Source organism: Spermophilus citellus, assembly GCF_964194105.1.
Source record: "Spermophilus citellus genome assembly, chromosome: 2".
Lineage (NCBI taxonomy): Eukaryota > Metazoa > Chordata > Mammalia > Rodentia > Sciuridae > Spermophilus > Spermophilus citellus.
This window is the reverse complement of record NC_138183.1, coordinates 148,478,368-148,499,484: the sequence shown is the minus strand read 5'-3', so window position 1 is coordinate 148,499,484 and position 21,117 is coordinate 148,478,368.

Genomic DNA, 21,117 nt, shown 5'->3' with positions numbered 1-21,117 from the left:
CAGGTTGCTGTGCCTGTCCTGCCGGTGGGTCGCAGGTCCGTCTACCTTGCAGGTGTGGGGAGAGCGGGTGGCTCCGCCCCTCAGCAGGCCGCTGGGCCTGATCTGCCCAAGATGATAATTTTCACAAATGCCTTTTAGAAGGAAAACTGATCATTATTAAGCAGGCGAGTCTTTGCTGCAAAGATCTCAAAGAAGAAACAGAGGATGAGAGGCAAAGCTATGGAAGACTTGAACATGCAAGATGGTAGGGTAATGAAGGGCTGTCAGCTCAGGAAGGAATCTGACACCCTCAGGTTAGACTTTTCCTATCTTTCTGGTCCCTGAAGTGCTGCACATCAATTTCCAGTCCTGACATTTGCCAGTAAATGGATAGATCTAAATGATAACTAATAGCAATATCCATGTGCCTTGTACTTAAATTCTGGTAGGGGAAAAATGTTTAAATGTCCCTCTCCCCTCCCACCTATACTGTATAAACAACCTTCCTCCTGTCTTTCCATTCTCCTGTACCTTCTTTCCAAACTAGTCAATAACCACTGAGCTCCTAAATTACACATCGCTTCTCACAGTCTCTGATAAAGCTTATTATGTAATAAGTCATTTAAACACCTGCAGTAAGAAAACTAGAAATTTTTCACAGTGGGGGAAAAATGATGGGAAAATGATTTCATCTTTTTTGCTTAGTTATTAAGTCATGTTGATAATGTGGCTCACTTTGTTCTAACTGTTGTACTTACAAAAATATTTAGACGTGCTTAAACTGAGGTGGTATACTACATTTTGGTTATTCTGAGTATTTACAAGAATGTTTTCAAAGTTAAAGATGAAAAGAGTCAATAGTCTATAGTTCAACGTGCCAGATAAGACCTCAAACAGTTAAGCCTTTGTAGATTGTGGGCAAAGTATCAATTACATTATCCATTCATGGAGGATCACTGCCCAAAAATAAATTCAGAAGAATCAGGGCTTAACCTGCTAACCATGCATGTAAACTTGATTGTCTACGCTAACATGCTCATGACATTATCAGTGGCTGAGAGAAAAATGACCTCATTGGTTCAATATAAATCAGGTTCTCATTAATGCCACTGAAAATATTTGTTTTTTTAACAAAATATGTATTTCTCTGTACTCAATGAAAGCATTTACTAGATGTTTCATTGCATTAATTTTATGCTTCTAACAAGAATTATAGGACTATTACACCAGAAGGGCTCTGAAAGATTAAGTCAAATTCCTTCATATCATAAGTAATGCTGTTTTATAAATAAAGGGCTATAATTAAAATCAGTAGACTCCATAGAATTTACTCAGAGATTATAACTATATACCACCAACTTGAAAAGGAAATGAATGAGCCTGGGCTTCACTGATCATCTGCACATAATTAGGAAATTTAAGCCAATCAGAATTAGACTGCCCAAACAGTATGATCCTTACAACAAAATATAATGCCTGAGTTGTAGTTATTAAAGCCTTATGTTTTCTAGTAGTACTTCCCAGTATATCTAATAATAAGCTTTTTAAGTTTAGGAGCAGTTGGTGTTTTTTCACAAATATTATTAAAACATAGTAAGCCATAATGCCTCTTGCTATATCACTTAGGTTTATTAAAATTGGAGATAGGAACTAACATTCTCCTTATGTCACTCTAACACTGACTATGGGCTATCTTGCCTTAAAAAGAAATTAGTATGCCAGGTGTGGTGTAATCTCAGAGACCCAGGAGGCCGAGGCAGGAAGATCACAAGTTCAAGGCCAGCCTCAGCAACATTAGGAGACTCTGTCTCAAATAAAAAGGACTTGTGATGTAGCTCATAACTCAGTGTTCAAGCACCCTTAAGTTTAATCCCCACTACCAAAAATAAATAAATAAAAAGAAATTAGCAGCTTGATTTTGAATACACGAAATTTTATGCACTTGGGGTTGTTTTTGTCTTGTTTTGTTGTTTGGTTTTTTACAGATAATTCAACTGGAAAATTACCCAAATAGAAATTAATCAAATCAGAGAAAGCTTTGTTTTCTTGTCTTCTCAAAGTGAAAGTTTCTACAAAACATTCACCAGTTTTTTTTACTCAGAAAATTAAAACTTTTAAACAATTTAAATAAGCTTTCTAAAACATAAAAGCATTAATAGACTGTAGAACAATACACTAAAGTTTCAGAGGTTTTGATTTCAAATACTTTCTCCCACTGCATTCTCCTCCAGTCTTACAGTGGGCTCCAGGGATCCCACCAGGGATCCCACTGCCTACTCCACAACTCCCATCCAGAGTCTTGGAGCAGCCTCTTTTTAGGTGATGTCAGACAACTAAACAAAATTGAACAGGGTGTTCAGTGCATTGTCTTCCCATAGAAATCCATACATTTAGGGATTGTGTCCTTAGATCCCTAAATTTAGGAAATAACAGTGTAACAGAAAAGAAACAGAAAAGGAACTTGACCTGATAGATCTTATGCATAATATTATTCAAATGTGAGTTGTGAGATAAATGTGAAGTGCATGTTTGTTTTTTCTTAAACAAATGGTACAAAGACAAGCCAATTTGATATTGATAAATTACTCTATCTCCACTCTTCATTTGGCTGAGCAGCAATGGATGATCAGAATATTCAAAACTCAGATTAGCCATTGAGGGGAATTATATGACACCTTGTTTTTTCTTTTTACACAGTAAAAACCAGCTCACTTCTCATGTGCTATATTACTCATATCATAAACCAGAAAATAAACTTACAATTAGTACACCATGTTACAGTGGCTTTTCAGACTTGGTCTCGAGGCATACTGACACATCACAGGTTGCTACTCTTGTCCATTAACTATGACTATTAATTTAAAAACTCATGTTCATAAATCATTTGCTTGATATACATATGAATTAAGACATATTCAGAGTGTTTTCTGCAATACCACCATTTTTCCCAATTGAACACCATACAATTTCTTGTATGAGAATAAAGGTTATCTAACCCCATGTAATTCTTAGGGAACCCATGAAAGTGAACTCCATGGGCAAAAAAAATCTTTAGTATGCATGTAACTGTGAAAGAAAAAAAAAAGACTAGTAACTACTGCTGTATATACTCTACTGCTATTTCATGCTGTATTGGTGGCTTCTTCATGTGGTTTGACTGGAGAAGAATCATATTTATGGAGAAACATGCCCAAAGATACTGAAATTTGGACCCTGAAAAATAAAGCTTATTTATTTCAGTGGAGCCAATTATATGTTAACAGGCTTTTTTCTCTCACCTCCCTGGCCCAAGTAGAACTTTTATTTTTCCTTTCTAGTACTATATAAATTCTCCCTTCAGTTTTTTTCTAGCATATAAAATGCTGCGTGAACATCTAGCAGTAATTAATAGCCTGTCATCCGAGTAGGTAATATATGGGAGTGAATTCATTGTTTATGAGTATATCAATATCATTTTAAAACTATATGCTGGGATAGAAAGGCAACAGTGAAGTGTAGAATTGCTAATGCAGGCTCATAGCCTGGAAAATGATTTCTTTTAATAGTTTTGTTCATTTAACAGTTCTTCATTTGACAATGTTCCCATTCAACTGCAGATTTTGTGGTTTGGTACAGTGAAGAAGAAATTTATTCCTTTGACACATTTATTCTTTTAATAGTTATTCATTTGAAAAAGTTTCACTGAGGGCCTATATATTTCGCAGTTTGTAGAGAAATTGATTCTTGACAGGTTTTCTTTAAATGTGCATTGAAATAGATTCTCCTTCTGTGGCATTGTTGCTAAGATTTCTTTAAATTGGGTCTTCCTGGGGAGTTCTGGTAATACAGTAATGTTGGTGTCAACCTGTGGGTTTTCCAGGGATTCTGTAAGCTCTAGATGACAGAAAAGGGTCACACTACTGGCAAAGAGGAGAAAAGCAAGCAATTTAAAGGATGAAGTTTATCTAACCATTAGTAGGAGTCTTTAGCTTTCATGTTCATTATAATTTGAACATCACTGACAGATCATTTACAACAAGACTAGTTTGGGGATGGAGTATGTGTCCATGAAATATAGTTATCAAATTGTCCTCAAGGAGCTGGGGTTGTTGCTCAGCAGTAGTGCTTGCCTAGCACGAGTGAGGTGCTGGGTTCGATCACCAGCACCACATAAAAATAAATAAAATAAAGGTAATGTGTCCAGCTACAATTAAAAAAAAATGTCCCTCAAAGATTTGAAAGCAGATAATCTGTCACAAATGTTTTATTTCAATATTTAATAGATCATTCTATGCTCAAACCAATGTTTGACTTGTTATTTCAGGATTTTACCCAAACTCAATAGGGTCATGATAGGTCTGTATTGTAAGAAAAATCTCACATCTATTCCCTCTCCTCACTGTTGATCCTTTCTTACTCACAGTTCCAAAGACAGCACCCACCAATGTCAGTGGAAGAAGTGGAAGAAGGCATGAGCTGGTCATCGCCTGGGAGGTAAAGAAAGTCTCTGAAGATGTCAGAATTCCCCACTTCCTTAGAAATGCAGGCTTGCTGCCCTGGTATAAAGAAACACATGGGTTTCTTTTTAGATTAAGCACTTAGAGCATGTACTGCTCTCACAAGTATTGCCAAAGCGAAGCTCTCTCATTTTCATACCAGGCCCCAGGTCTAAGATATGCTTTCCTGTCATATAAGACATCACAAAACAAAGTTTGCATGATTAAAACACATCCTATTCCAAATTACTTCATGGATCTGTTTGACTTCTTTTGTCATTTGAGTATTTGACCAGTAGATAGTCACCTTGACTTACTAGGAACTAACAGTCCTGGGGAGGAGGAATGAATCACCCCTGTGGGGCACAGTGTCCAGGTCATCCCTCCTAGCCCATGCTAGATATGGTGTCCTCATTTTACAAATTATGAAACAGATAATTTTTAAGAAACTCCCTAATAAACAGAATTGGGACCCTTCTTATAAGCATTTGTATTCTTTTTTCTACCCCGTCATACAGCTTCCAAAGTATTCTTTTTCTAAAAAAAAAAAAAAAAGAAAGAAAAAAGAAAAAAGAATGAAAGGAGAGTTATTTTTCACTAAGCCAACTTCCTTTTTGATAAATAACCTTATTGTTGGGACTGAGAAAATAACTCAGTGGCAGAGCACTTGCAGAGCATGTGCAAAGCCCTGGATTAGATCCCTAGCACCACACACACAAATAGCAAATATATCTATGTAGTTCACAGACCTAAGCCTTAGAATATACAGACACTGAAATGTTTGTTGGACAAACGGAACAAATGCCTGATAATTTCTAAGAGCAAATATAATATGTAAAGTAAAATATCTTTTACCAAGAAACCTTCCATAGGCACATCATCTGTCCTGTTTTTTCTATCCATTCCCCTTTTCTCAATAAAACCTCATGTCTTGCTTTTTATTTCTGCAGAGGTATTAACTTCTCAACATCTGACCTTCACTGAGATGATCTCTCTCTAAATAGACTTGCCCTTCCCCATGAACTTTGATTATAATAGGCTTGTCTCTCTTCTTTCATTTGATACCTAATTTTTCTTCAAATCAAAATTTTAAAGAAAACCTACTTTACAAATGTTTACTGTCTGTCTACTATGTATCAAGCACTGTGCTCATCAGTGGCTGTTAAACTTTTTCATTAACTAGTCAATTACAATTATGGCTTTCTGTGATACTCAATTGAAGCCCACTTGACAAATGTAAACATAAGCCCCATAGCACAAGAAGTTTCGTGAAAAAAAATGCCATAGTCCAGTATTTGTGCTTATTCATAAAGCACAGATGCTATTGAAAAGAACACTGAAAGGTTGTTCTTAATTTAATATCTCTTCAATTAACTGTGCAAAGTACTCTGCAGAAGAGCATCAGTGACAAGATATTCCCAAATATCAGACTGTATGTCAATTTTCCCCAACATGCTAAATTCTAGTGTGGAATTCAAGGGCCTTCCTTTCATATACATGACTGATGAGAGCAAATTTGTTTCACTTCAGGAGTTTTCAGTACTCTTGTGAGTTTTCTTACATACCCATAGATATAATTTAATTTCCCTTCTTTTACCTTTAAATTCTTTTAAGTTTTCAAAACCTGCCAAAGTCATTTTTTATGTTGGCTTCCAATGTAGTATAGATTTGATATTTACCTTTGCCCTAGTTATCCATAAAATAACAACAATAAAAAACTAAAGATTTGCAGGAAATAGTTCTTTACAAATTGTTTTGCTGATAATTGTGTTTTCCTTCTTTAGCCAGTATCTGAAGAGTTTCAAAATGGGGAAGGCTTTGGTTATATTGTGGCTTTTAGACCCAATGGAACACGTGGCTGGAAGGAAAAAATGGTGACATCCTCTGAAGCTTCCAAATTTATTTATCGAGATGAAAGCATCCCTCCCCTTACACCCTTTGAAGTAAAGGTTGGCATTTATAACAATAAAGGAGATGGACCTTTCAGTCAAATCGTGGTTATCTGTTCAGCTGAAGGAGGTCAGTTGCCTTATCCCTATTATCTTATTTAGCTTTTTATTTTTTTTTTTTGTTTCTTTATGAAGGGCTTCATTATTCAAGAGTAAGCCAAAAATAAAGAAAATAAAGTTCATTTATAATCTTACTACACTTAACATAAATTTTGAAAAGAGTTTGGAAAATGTAATTTTAAAAATCTAATTTTAATTTTAAAATAATCTAATTTTAAAAAATTGTTCATGCTGCTTTGGTTTTTGTTTTGTTTTGTTACTCCCTAATAATTTATGGCAAACAAGTATCCATGATAATAACAATGTTAGTAATTTCTGTAGTGTATTCAATTATCTGGGTGCATATTAACAAACCCCTTTTGTTTGAATTTTAGATAACTTTAATAATACATATGTAAAATAAATCTAAATAAGGTTTCCATTTACATGGCCAGTAAATATTTCTATCTATCCCATGCAGAAACCATTGTACTGATAAAGTAGTATCAGGACTTTGTATTACAAACTTTTCATAGAATCATTAAATCCTAATAACAATCTTGTGTGCTAGGCTTTGAGTAGAAAGAGAGATTAAAGTTCAGAAAAATTATTAAATTTGCTAAAAGTAACAAGTTTGTAATTGAGCATTCAATCCCTATCTCTAAGCATTAAATCCTTGATCTTTCTAGAGTGTGCTGCGATAGTACACATGACCTCACTTAAGATACAGTTAACTAGCCATTTTGGCGATGAATAAACTGTAAACCTGTGACTTGCTCATGATTACAGTCAATAGGTCATAGAGCTAAAGTACAAACCCTGCTTCCAACATCAAAATCCTGGATTCTTTTGAGTTTAAGTACAAATGTGCTATTTTCTGAGAGAAAGCATGATAGATCTAACTCCTGAAAGCTAGTTTTACCTCTTAGTCCTTCTTCTATTCATGTGCAGAATTTCAACTGACCCCGAAAGTTTAAAATAAAATTGTCTTATATTCCCTAAATTTATGAGAGAAAATGTTCCACTGAAGGCAGCACTCATTTGACCTTCCAAATAAGCAAGGGTAACACAAACTGACCCTTGTACTTCCTTCATGCCCACATGTGCAATGTGAATAGCTCAAAAGAATTAATATTTTCAGTGCTGTGAGCTTCATAAAAAGAAATAGGGTTATTTGAATATGGAAGAACAAAGGTAGTGTTTGACTTATGTAAGTGCAGTTTTTCTGTAAAAGCTGCCTTATGTTTTTATAATGTAGAGCCAAATAGTGAAGCAAAAACTCTATTCTAGCAGAAGAATGGTCAGGAAGATAAAGAATCAAGTAATGAAAAGGAGTCATGGGTATTCCAATGAGAAACCCATGAACTAAGCATCTCAGATTTTTGATGTTTCTCAATACAACCACTGTGCCGTATTACTTATACTACCTAATTTAACACTTAAAACCAAACAAGAGGCCAGGAGCTCAAGCTCAATCTACCTTTTAGAAAACTAGGTGTCTGTGAACCTAACTAACATGCCCAAGTTCACACCAGTAAGTGACACAGCTGAGATTTTCACTAGACCTATATGATTCCGAAGCACATGTTTTAACTACTACCCTATACTTTCTCACCAGGAATGTATGTAATTATGATATTTTCTATTATTTATTACTCTAAATATCTATCTTCAAGTACATGTTTTATTCAGGAAGTGCATATTCTTGTTGCTTTAAAATTGCTTCAACCTAATTATGAAGCACACAGTCCCAAAGGTCACATGAGGTGAGTTGCAGAAGTTTGTGAACATGCTTTGTATGTTAATGCCAGTGCTGCCTTTAAGAAATCCAGTTTGTAAGTTTCTTGACAACCTTTGCTTTGAAATTAAATTATAGAAGCCACCCTTTTTTTTAATACTGTGTTCCCTTAAACTTGAAATGGCTTGCCTTTGGAGATTTCTCTTTTAAGCTAGAAAGGAAATATGCATATTTTCCTTCAAAGACACTGAGGTTGTTGCTGTAACATATTTCATAGTAACACTTCATTTATTTTGTAGACTAAAATATGAAAGATACCAGGCAAATTAAGTATGTATAGAGTCTGCCTTTGTTCTGATGACAAAATTCAAAATATATTTGGCATTTGCTTACTAATTAGATTTAAAAATTTGAAACTCTGTGTGTAAATATGAATAAAGTGCTACCATCACTAAATTTCAACCAAAATTGCAGGATAGGGGACAGAAGAGCTTTTTTCCTAGATGTAGCAGAGCCCAAGTTCAACTCTGGTTCTTTCTACACTTCAATAATGAACTTTTGAAATAAAAATGTCTCTGTCAATCCTCACAAATCTAAAATTAAAATTTTGTCAATTTATCCTATATTCTAAGGGTTCTTTTAAATAACTATCCCAAACAGGGAGTAATAATAGTTCACTTTTTCTCTATAATAAAAAGGGCAAATTAGTCCCTTGGAAAATTGCTTTAATTGAGAAGAAGAGACCATTTTAAAAATTAAACAATTTTTAATTAAACCTGCAATAAACTCAAACTATAAATTGTGGGTGTACTCCTGCCAATGCAGTTTCATCTCCTCTATGCCTGTGGATATTTACAGGTTCAATGTGTCTTTAATCATCATCCTCTTACCCCCAGCCCACCAGATCTGAGATTGTACTTCTTAAGACCAATTCTGCTGCTTTACTGTTCCCTTTAACCCAGTCAACTGTCTTTCACTTTCAAATCTTTCCATACTGGAGAGGCAGTAAAGAACAAACGGAATGAGACTGCTTTTCTATTTCTATTCATGGGCTTAGTTCTTCTCTCGACCAAGAATACTGGCCACATGCCTAGGACACTATAAAAAAGTCACATTTTCACAGCTGACACTGACCTGGGTTGGAGGGGGGTGATATGTGTTAAATATATTACACATCCCACTACACATTTTAGATATGTTTTTGTAAGTTTTTCACATTTTATTTTTTTAAAAATCAGTCCATTTATGTTGCTTTATGTTCTTCACTCTCTAACAATTTATGACAAACATGTTTCCATGATAATTAAAGTATTAATAATCTCTACAGTGTATTCTATTCTCTGGATGGATATTCAACCAAAATTCAGCCTTGAGAATTGGTGTTATCTGAGGCACAGAAAGACTAACAAGGCTCACCTTAGAGTATTACTTCTACCTCTCCCACTGGAACATCAATGATAGATGGCATTCATATCCCAGAATGCCCTTCTATGAATGCTTGTGTGCATTCACCCTTCATCTTTTTAAATTTTCCTCTCTCAAGAAAGTATATTTGAATGCAAATGAGAATTATATTATTATAAAGGAAAAACCTTAGTTGACCTGTTATTAAAAGGAATCATCATTTGTAAATATTGATATTTGGTAAATTACTTGAGATGTGACCTTGACTTGCATTTCTGACATTGACTATTGCCCTAGAGTACTATCAGAGAAGTTGCAAATGCTTCTTTTGCTAACACCCTTGAACCTTTGAAACCTTTCAATATTTTTACAATAGAAGTAAACCTTAAAGGCTCTGTTAGTGCCAAGTAGCATCTGGCATAAGCCTGACAGATTTTTGCCTACTAGGATTTCCACACACCCTGTATCTAACACTGAACACACTTTAAACCAGTCAAGAATTATGTACATTCCTAATCCTGATTCGACTGCAGATCTACAGAGCAGGGTAAAATCCTACCAATATCATAATTTTGAAGCAGTTCCATCTTTTTAAAAGAATAGCAAATTTCCAAAATAAGTAATTTTAAAATGCTCAATAAAACCAATAAAGGGATTTTTCTTCAAGATGAAGGTCAAATCAGCATTTTTTCTAGAAATATTTAATCTAACATATTACTATAACTTTAGATAGAATCAGAACATTGATTTATGCCTAATAGAAAAACAGAATTTCAATATACACTAATTATATTTTAAAAGATTTATTTATTTGTGACACGCTTTAGACTTTTCTAGACTACCCCCTCCCTTTGGTTTTTGCTTTGTATGTAGAGAGTGCTTCTTTTATTTTTATTAAAACCCAAAGCCTCTATTCATTTGAAGAAATTGATATGCAATTATCCTCTTGCAAACAGAGCTACCACAGCTCAAATTAAAACCCAACATTCATAAGGCGTTATTCTCCAAATCAGTTCTTAGCTGGAACTGTGCTCAGTGGGATTTATGTGAACTTGGAAATTAATAAATTGGCATATTAGTTATAAAATATAAGGAATAATTTCCTGTCTTTGCCAGATGATCTATTTGGATTAGTGCCTATAAAAGTTCAACTACAGCTGTCCTTACTGAATTTTTAAATAATGAAACCATAACCCTTCTCCCAAGGAGTTTATTAAACTCTCCTTTGATTAATGCTGTTGCTTGCCCCACCTGGGAAGTCAGATGTATAATCAATATTACAAGCACATCCCCCCACATTACTTGGAGGACTCCAGCTGCTAGGTCACTTAATACAAACGTATCATCTAAATTCATGAACATGGTAATGCTGTTTCAAATTTTTAATCTAACTGATACCAAAATCTATCAGTCAGCCTTCTACTTCATATCCCCAGATTGGAGTAAAGGAATTATCCATGGCCTACTTAATATAATAAGTAGAAGGAAAAAAGAGATCCTTTTAAGTCTTAAGTCTAGTAGACATAACACTAGTATAATCTCAGAAATACGTTCCTGAGCTCTCATCAAATTACCAGAGTATAATAGACAGGAGTGAGAGCTGCAGAAAACACCCTATGATTTAAAGGGCAGGAGAGTTTTAGAAATGCACAAGTATGATGTGGTCCCTGCAACAGGAGTAACAGGAGTTCATTGTAAGCTTGTGGAGGGTTAAACAGATGATGGTGGGGGTCTAGGTGGCTTCTGAAAAGACTCGTGAATAGAGCTTTCAAGTAGGAAGCCCAACATCAAAACTCTTGGGAGAAGTTAGAAGTGTAGAGGCAAAGGGGAAGAGAGAAAGCAAAATTTAAAAAAAAAAGAAAAAGAAAAAGAAAAAAACAACATAAGGCATGTGCAACAGGGACACACACAGCTGATGGCATGGTGGTGGGAGCTGACATCCTCCACCATTTAGCTCTGAATGACCTTGGATCAATTAGTGTCACCACCCCTCAGTTTCTTCACCTAAGTAATAGTGATTGTAATAACAAAATTTTTAGGGGATGATTAATTAATATAGTTACCAGAACGAAGAACATAGCAAACCCTCAAATTAAAATGGCAATTGTTACATTGAGTTCTTCCCTTTATCTATTTTGTTTGTTCTTAATGATATCCCACCCATGCCTCTGTCTGTTTATGGGATCCCTCTTTTCCTCTCTCTAGGAGTTCTTATTACAGCTGACAGTCATCTTCTCTATATTTTTCTTAATAATAGGATGGAGCCCACTCCCTTTCAAAGGCATTGATCTCCTGTATTCTTAGCAGCAGAGATGATTACAGCAGTAACTGTGAGACTCTCAACACCTTGGAGACCACATCCCAAGACATGCAAGTATCCGGTCACTTAGGATCAAGGGCCACAAGATATGGGGTATGTTGTATCTTCTGCTTTCTCTGTCTGGTCACTGGCTGTTCATTGACTGGTCAACAAGTTTGTTTGTTCATTCATTCATCCATCCATCCATCAAATAAAATATGTAATGAGGTCCGGTTTGGGGACTCCTGCACTCTGGATCTTATATTTTAGAGGACACCCTGCTCTTACCTAGGCCTGGATTATGACCCTGAGAGAGAGACTAGAAAAGAGATGGCATGAGATCAGGCTTTGGCACCAACTTACCTTTGCTCACCACCTTTCATAGGTTGAATTGCATCATCACCTTACAAGATATATCCAAGTCTTAACCCCCAACTCCTCAAAATTTAAGTGTATATGAAAATAAGGTCTTTATAGAGGTAACCAAGTTAAAACCAAGTTATAGAGGTAACCAGGTTATTGGACTAGAGTGAGCCCTAGTCCAATATGACTAGTGTCCTTATAAAAAGGGGAAACTTGGATGCAGAGATAGATAAACAGAGAAAGAAGATGATGTGTAGAGACAGGGAGAAGATGGCAGCTATAAAACATTTTCAGAAGCTAGGAGACGGGTGTGGGAAGATCCTCATCTAAGACTTCAGAAGGAGCAGGGCCCTGTGGGCCCCTTGATTTTGAACTTCTAGCCTTTATACTGGGAGACTACAAACTTCTTCCCAGCTTGTACTTTGTTTTGGCCACCGTGGGAAATTCATATGCCAACCAGAGCCTCCTTGGAGTCAGCAGCTGGACCACCCAGAGGCCGCCATGCTGTAGGAAGCCCAAGCCACCTACGTGGAGAGATAGGTGCTCAGCCAGTGCCGGATATTCTAGCCCCATCTCAGCTGAGGTCTCTGAGACAAACTGGAGTGTAGATGAGCCATGACTGCTGTAGTCTGATCTACTCAGTGTTTTAAGATATGATAACCACACATTTCTGTTTGCAAATCCAAGTTCTGGTGTAGTTTTATGCAGCTGAATTTAAACAGAGCAGAGGGGACCTAAGAGTCCAACCAGGAGCTTGAGGAGATGCTCTGTGTCTGGACTTGGAGTCTGACAAGGCCTGAGAGATGCTGAGGAAAGGTTGAGGGGCAGGAGGAGCCTCTTGGCCGACTCTGTTAGGGGGATAACAGGCAGAGGCCCAGCAGCGCCCCCCAATACTACTGAGAACAGCTCTGTGCCAGGTGGTCCTGGGGTCTTACTTTACCACCCCTCGGAAGTTTCACAGATATGGAAACTGAAGCACCGAGACAATGACTAAAGCACCCAAGGACCAGAGCTAGTACGCGGCAGAGTTGGAAATTTAGACGGAAGCTCCTAAGGCTGGGTTTTTTGAAAGAAGCCAAAGGAATCAAAGCTGGGGTGACTTGACCCAAGAAGCAGGGCAGAGGACACAGGAGGAAGGCCTTCAAAGGAGCCAAAGTGAAGCCCAGTTATTCCAAGGAATCCTCAAAATGGCTGCCACATGGTTCACCTGGCAAGCCTAGAAGGTTCTAGCCACCAGCCTGCAGATCTAACAGCTTCTTGATTCCACAGGAGCAATGGCTGTGCAATGCTCTGCCAAGAGTTTTCTGCAGGACTGAGAGATTGACTCTGGACAAGCCCCAACATCTGCTGACTTTGTACATGGATATATTTAGGGGGAGAAGAGTTTTTCTTTCAGTTTCGTAACACTTAAAAAAAAATCCCGCCTGTCTTATTTTTTTTTTCCCTTTCTTTCTTTTTTTTATGGACTCATAAGTGATGTTGCCATTCTTTCCATAGCAACACACTAGGAGACTGGCTCTGTTTTGGTGGGAGAATTCTAAGGAGGACTTGGGAGGCAGGAGAAGAAAATGTTGGGTGGCGTTGGGAGACATTTCTAAAACGTCAACACCCAAGACCCGTGCAGGAGTCACTCTAGTCACTCTAGTAGACAGACCTGCCAGGGTCATCTCAGCTGTCTGCTCCCGTCCTGCATGGAGGGGATGGCTTCTGCATTAATGCGGAAGGTTCTGGAGGCCTGGTGTATTTGCTCGCAATCTCTCATGGCCCTGGCCCCTCTGCTTTTTCTGCAGTTCTCCCTTTTTTCGATTCTCTTCCAACCTTTCCATGACACGGGGAGTCAGCTTCAACGAGGTGACTGTCCGTCCTCACCACTTCCTGTTAGTATCAGTTCATCTCTATTTTTCCAGCTTTGTTGAGGTGTAATTGACAAATGAGAATGGTTTGTATTTAATGTGTACGACTTGCTGTTTTGATAAAGGTACACACTGTGACATGGTGCCACACTGACACTGACCAACACAGCCATCCTCTCATAGAGTCACCACCGGCATTAAGATCTGTGGGTCCAGACTCTGGGGGAAATGGAGGTGGGGAGGGAAGGAGGAGAGCTAGCGTGTGCCTCTGGTTTTCCTCCTATCCCCTCCCCTACTCCACCTGGCCAGCTCTTTGACACAAGTCATCTCCTTTTACCCTCTCGATGTCCCTATGGCAGGGACTCCTATTTCTATCTCCTTAGGAGATTTTCTGAATCTGAACCCGAGATTCCAGAAGGTACCAGCTCTAAAAGCAGGCAGCTGGTTGTAAAGGTCAGTGTCTGAGGTTTGGTACCGTCCACTCTGCCTCTGTGGAGCCCAGCCAACTGGGCCTGCAGACCAGAAGCCAGCACCTCCCCTTGGGGTGACACGCGTCCATCAGATCAATCCTGCCCTTGTTCTCGCAACATGACCTCCTGCCTCTCATTTCTATCCTCCGAGAGCCTGCTGCAGTGAACTGGGGGGCATGTGGCACACAGAGACAGGAAGTCATCCAAAAATAACATTTCGGAAGACGACGCAACGACAGAAAAACACAGTAAAAACTGAAACTACCACAGAGTGTAGGATTCCATGGATGTGACATTGGGGGAAGGTCACAGCACAGAGACAGAAATCAGTGGTTTCCAGGGGCTGAGAGTGGGGGAGGACTCGAAAGAGCACAAGGGAATTTGAGGGATGATGGGATGGTTTTCTATCTTGATTTTGGCAGTAGTTGTTCAACTACATGGTTTAAAAAACTCATAGAATTATACATAAAAAACAGCACATTTTGTGGTATGTAACGTATTCCTTGATTTTAAAAAAGTAAAAAAAGAAAAGAAAAAATCCCCACACTCCAAAACTTCAAACCCTTGGATACATGTGACAGTATATTTGATAATCCCGACTGTTGTAAAACGAGTTGTTAACATATAATTGACAAATAAATAAAAATTGTATGGTCATCCTGGGGTATCTGCGGATAACTGGTTCCAGGACCCCTCATGGATACCAAAATCTGTAGATGTTGAAGGTCCATATATAAAAAGGTGCAGTATTTGCATAAATCCTACACATAACCTTCTGTTCACATCTAGATTACTTGTAAGACCAAACCCACTATAAATGCTATGTAAGTACTTATACTTAAATTGTTTAGGAAATGATGAGAAGAAAAATAAGCCTGTACATTTTCAACATAGATGCAATTTTCTTTTGGAATATTTTTGAGCCACAGTTGGTTGAATCCATGGACACGGAACCCAAGGATATAAATGTTGTTTGCACATCTTTAAGATGCACAGCCTGAGGCCTCTCAAGCTACAACAGGAACATTTACAAAGACACGCAGATGATGTTAACACTGGCCATCGACAGGTGTAGGCATTACTTATGATTTTTATTTTCTTTTTCCACAATTTCTACAATAATGTGGATTATTCACTTTAGAATCAGAAAAATGGTTTTACTTTGATTTAGGGGAGAAAATCTTGGACATGCCACAAATCTCAACCCAGAGGCAAAATCTGACAACATCAATCACTTCTGAGGGTGGTCACTATGATTCAATAAGACAATGGATGCGAAAGTACTTCATAAATTTCAAGATGAAGCTACACAAAGATGCAGCTTGACTAGTAATTACAAACATCTTCTCAGAGCTGAGAATTTCTTCCTTTCTTTTTTTGGTACCAGGAATTGAACCTAGGGGTGCTTATCCACTGAGCCACATCCCCAGCCCCTTTTTATGTTTTACTTTGAGACAGGGTCTCACTAAGTTGCTTAGGGCATTGCTAAATTGCTGTGGCTGGCTTTGAACTTGCAGTCCTCCTACCTTGGCCTCCCAAGCCACTCTGTCATTTCTTAATCCAGTGGTGTCCAATCATGGTGCCAAGACATGCTCATGTTAGTAAGAGCTTAGAGTTAGCATATGATTGTGTGTGTGTGGGAGAGAGAGAGAGAGAGAGAGAGAGAGAATATGAGCTAGCACTCAATAAATACATGTAAAATAAATAACTGTTATGCTATGCCCCACATGTGATAGCAAAACACACACACACACACATTCCTAGAACAAATGCCTTCTTCAGGCTGCTATCAGGTAGATCTTTGAACCTGTCAATCATACTCTGTGCCCTGATTGTAAATCCAGCATGTTGCCAAAGGAACATTTGAGGAAAGTTAAGCTGTGCACCTCAAGCAGCCAACCATCCAAGGAGCAGAGATGTGCAATGAATGCACAGCAGCAAGTGCAAGAGTTAACTGGACTAATGGAGAGTTTAGTGTGAAATGTGGTAGTGGGCTGCGGATTGAGAGGACTTTCTTAGTTGGTGTGTGGCGGGCGGGGGGGGGGGGGGACTACAGCAGAACCCCTAAGGCCAGGAAGCAATCGATGTTATTCCAAGGGGAAGAGTTTGGGGCAAAGGTTAGCAAACCGTGGCCAGCCTCCTGTGTTGTAAATAAAGTTTTATTGAAACACAGCCATGTTTATGATAGTTTCACACATCAGCAACAAAGTTGAGTAGCAGCAACAGAGACCTTCCAACTGGTTCAGCCTAAACTATTTACAAATGAGCCCTTTTCAGAAAAAGTTGGCTGATCCCTAGTCCAGGCAAAGACACCAAAGACTAAGGAAACTGTGGTCTTTGCTGCTGAGAACCAGGTGGGACGTGACCGAGTTTAAGAGAAGCAGTGGGATGGGATGGCAGAACTTGTTGGAAAGACAGGGGTTCTGGGGGTCTGAGCAGCTCACAGTGGGTCCTGGTGGGGCTGTGAGAGTCCCCTGCAGTGGCTCTGATATTCTGTGCAAGGCTGGGGGAGGTTGCCTTGGTGGGTACAGTAAAGCAGAGGGGATGTGAGGGTGAGGACCCTGCCTGCTAGCACCCACCCACCCCTCCCTCAGGTGGCTTTGGCTCTTTCCACAGTCTGGCGTGCTGGGGAGGCAGCAAGGGGTTCTGCCAGGATCGCAGAGCTGACAGGGAATGAAAGATGCTGGACTCCAGCTTTCTCCTCGCCTTTCCATTCCTTTTAAGCTCTTGAGTGAGGTCAGCTTCCAATTCAACTCCCATTCTTGAATTGCTCTCCTATCCTCCCATCTTCCCCTGCAAACGGCCCTCAAAACAAAGCCTTTTCCTTCAGGCTGCATCTAAGTACCAGGCTGGGTTCTGCTTCCGTCCCCAGGGCCTGCTGCAGAGCCTGGCTCACGGCACACCTCACAAAAATATTGGCTCAGTGACTGAAATGACAGAGGTGGGTAGGACAGGCTCCAACTTGGGGACTGAAATGCCTGCACCTCCTTTTCTTCATCTATCAAATGGGGACAATAAAGGCCCTCACTTCATACGACTGTGAGGATTAGATGAGTTTCATAAGAAGCCCTGAGAATAATTCCTGGGTCAAGTGAGGCAAGAGCTCAGTAAATGTCAACAATTAGTTTTGTTATGACAATCTGAATGAGTCCAGGCAAGCACAGCAGAGTCCCGAGGGCTGTGACAGGCATGAGAAAGAGGGGATCATTTCTAATGAGGGGATCCGGAAGGCCTGCGGAGAGGAGGTGGGGTCTGCAGTGTGTGGAGAAGAAGAATCCCACCGGCTTCCCTGGGCAGAATCTGTGCTGTGATTGATTACTGATGTCTGCCCTGGCAAGGAAACTGTCATTGTGGTGTGTGTCTCCCCTTGGCCCATGTTATCTGTGTTTTGGGATTCAGACATGTCAGAACACATGTGGAATTCTAGCAACACAGTCTAGATAGCAATTTTTTTTTTTTTTTTTTTTTTTTTTTTTACTTCTAAGCCCATAGGGTTGTTTGGGAAGAAATGTCCCCTTAGGGAAAGCTCCTACCTGACTTGAGAACATGAGTCATTGGATGGAAATGCTCGGACTGTGCCCTGGAACCCAGTCCTCCTCAGATCCTCCTTTGGCTCAGGTCTCAAGGATGCAGTGTGTCTGAGTGTAAGAGGAGGCTAAAAGTAAAAAGTGACAGAGTCGGCTCAACAAAAATCTGTGTGTGGCGCATGCCAGGGCCCGAGGAAGAATATAACATGGGGTAGGGGTGGGGAATAGAGGGATTAGCCACTTTGGCCTTCTGAATGGGAGGCAGGGGGCTACGGCGGAGCATGGGATAGGTGCAGAGGGCTTCATGGGAGTAGGCACAGGAGCCCATGCTGGCAGGAGAAGGAGGTGGTTGGTGGCTCCTTAGAGTGAAGAACATGGCAGTGCCCTGAGGACTTCCAGAAACGGGGCTGCAAATGATCAGCTGCATACATGGGAGGGACTCAGCCCTACCTACACAGAAACACAGGACATTATTATATACCACGTGTATGCGGTGGGTGCTCCCTGCACAGGTGGGGAGCGGCAGGCAACCTGTCCAGCTGGAGGTGCTGCAAGGCTGCATGGAGCCAGGGGAGGTTGTAGATCTTGGACAGGAAGGATGCCCTGCACCTGGGAAGTGCAGGAGCTAGAGTGTGGAGCCATGGCAGGGGCTGCTGGGCAGGATGGACGGGGACAGGACAGCGGCAGAGCTGAAGTGAGGAGGGGGAGGGAGAGGAGGGTGGAAGGAAGATGCGTATGGGAGCCGGGACTTTGTCTTGTCCCTAGGTCCTAGGACAGCAGCTAGCACAGCAGGACGTCTCCATGGAAACTGCTAAATGACAGGCAGGACAGGTGGAAGGAAGGATTAGGATGCAGGAGAGGGTAGACACGCCCTCTTTCATTGAGAGCAACATGGAAAGGAGACCCTGCTTGTGCTTTTGAAGGAAAGGACACTTGAAAAGCAAGATGATGAACGACTACAGCAAAGAACGAAGGGCGTGCCGTGCGTGTACACACACACACACACACACACACACACACACACAGAAAGTGCACGTGCAAGATGCGCTGTGCTCTCAGCCCCAGGTCTCAAAAGAGCACCTCCAGGTTAAAGAAAGAAAGGGAGAAAGAAAGGCCCCCAAGCCTCCCTCGCCTGGGTTGAAGTGGAGGCACAAAGCAAAGGCATGATCAGAGTGTTCCCAGGATGCAATGCAACTTCCTCCGGGCGCCCAGGGGAAGCACCCCTCTTAACCGGGCCCTCTGCGCTCCTTCCAGCCTCAACGGCTCAAAAGGACATGGCTGCCAGATGCATGGGCCAGGCTGCCCTGCCCAGCGGGGAAACAGCTATGAACGAGCCTCTTCTCCTTGTTCTCGTCTCCACTCCTGTCTTTGGAGCCTTGCTGAGAAGGAGGAAAACCGGGCCAAAGCTGAGATGAAAGCGCTTGTAATCTCATAAAAGAGCCAGGCGGAGGGACGCTCTGAAAGGCATGGAGGAGCCAGCACCTGCCATTTGCACTTCAAGGCAGGCAGTCTGAAAACACCGAGCAAGGGGCCTGTCTGCCCTTCCCCCAGGTGCCTGGACACAGGGCAGCAGCGGTGGCCTGGGGACCAGAGGGTACTGGTCCCATAGCCCATGGGCTGCAGGAGGCCAACCACTGAAGCCCCAGCACCTGGAACCTGCCTTAGGAATTGCTGGAGCTTACAGGCTCCATCACCCCCTTTTCTGTTCCCGTGTTTGTTCTTTATCGTTTCACTTGTCCTTGTGACCCATGTGCAGGGGCAGAAGTAGCCAGCAACACGAACTAGCTTTCCCTGTTGCCATCTCAAAATTGAGAAAGGCACGAGGCTGCTTCGTGTGAGACGCTAATGGAGCTTCTCCTGCTTTTATTTGCCCTCCTGAGACATCCTGCAGCACCGTCAGAACCCAAAGCCTGGACGTGTCCTATTAATCACCTGGAACTAGAGAGCAAACGTGGTGTTTCAGCAGGAAGCCAAGAAATCAAAAGCAGAAAGAGATGGATGATGTTCCAAATGAAATCCCCACATGATCATCACAATAGGACCTTAACATACCTTACCGTTTATTTACTATTTCTCACAAATGGTCTTGGAGGAGTACTCAGAGAAACCTGCAGGTTTGAAGAGAACATGCTGTCCTCCAGGGTTGTGAAACACCAAGATGGTGGGAACGTCCACGGCAGGCAGAGGCAAGGGGAGTAGCCGTAGGGTTAGACACAGGTCATTCACCCTCACAGCATGATCCGGCCATGCTTGTAACATGATGGGCTCTTGGTTTTCCGGGCTAACTCTGGAAAAACATCCCCATGGAATCAACCTTTGAAGGGGAATCAGGTGCCCCAAATGCTACTCCTGGTGCTGTTGATAATAGCTCTGTGGGCCCCACAGGCTTGTCTTGCTCTGGGCCAGTTTACTTTCTGTTGGTATAACACAATACCCAAGGCTAGGTAAAGAAAAGAGGTTTACTTAGCTTACAATTTAGAGGCTGAATGTCCTAGATCAGGCAGCCCCAAGTGTTTAGCCTCTGGTGAGGGCCCCTCTGACTGCATCAGAACATGGCAGAGAAGAAGAATGAAAATAGCTATATGCAGAAGGGGTCAAGCAGATGGATGGCCTTCGTTTATAACAATCCACATTCATGAGAGCTAACCTACTCTGGGAGACCAGCATGAATCCCTTCTGAGTGTAGATGCCCATGACTTAATGACTTTCTACCAGGCTTCCTTCCCCTCTTAAAGGTTCTACCATCTAACATGGCCACAGTGAGGACCAAGCTTCCAGCAGTGGACCTCTGAGGATCATGCACAAATCCTATGCAAACTGCAGCAGGCGGGGTGATCTCCAGGCCCTCAGCTCCGGCCTCTAGGACTCTGAGATGCTCACGGCTGTTTAGAGAAAGGTGAAGATGTTATTGCTACTGAGAGTCGGCAGGAAGGACAGAGGGTCAGAGGATGCCCCCTGTGGCTGCAGGGAACCAGATCTGACAGATCTGGCCTAGTCTTAGGTTTGGGGTAGGCAAAGGAA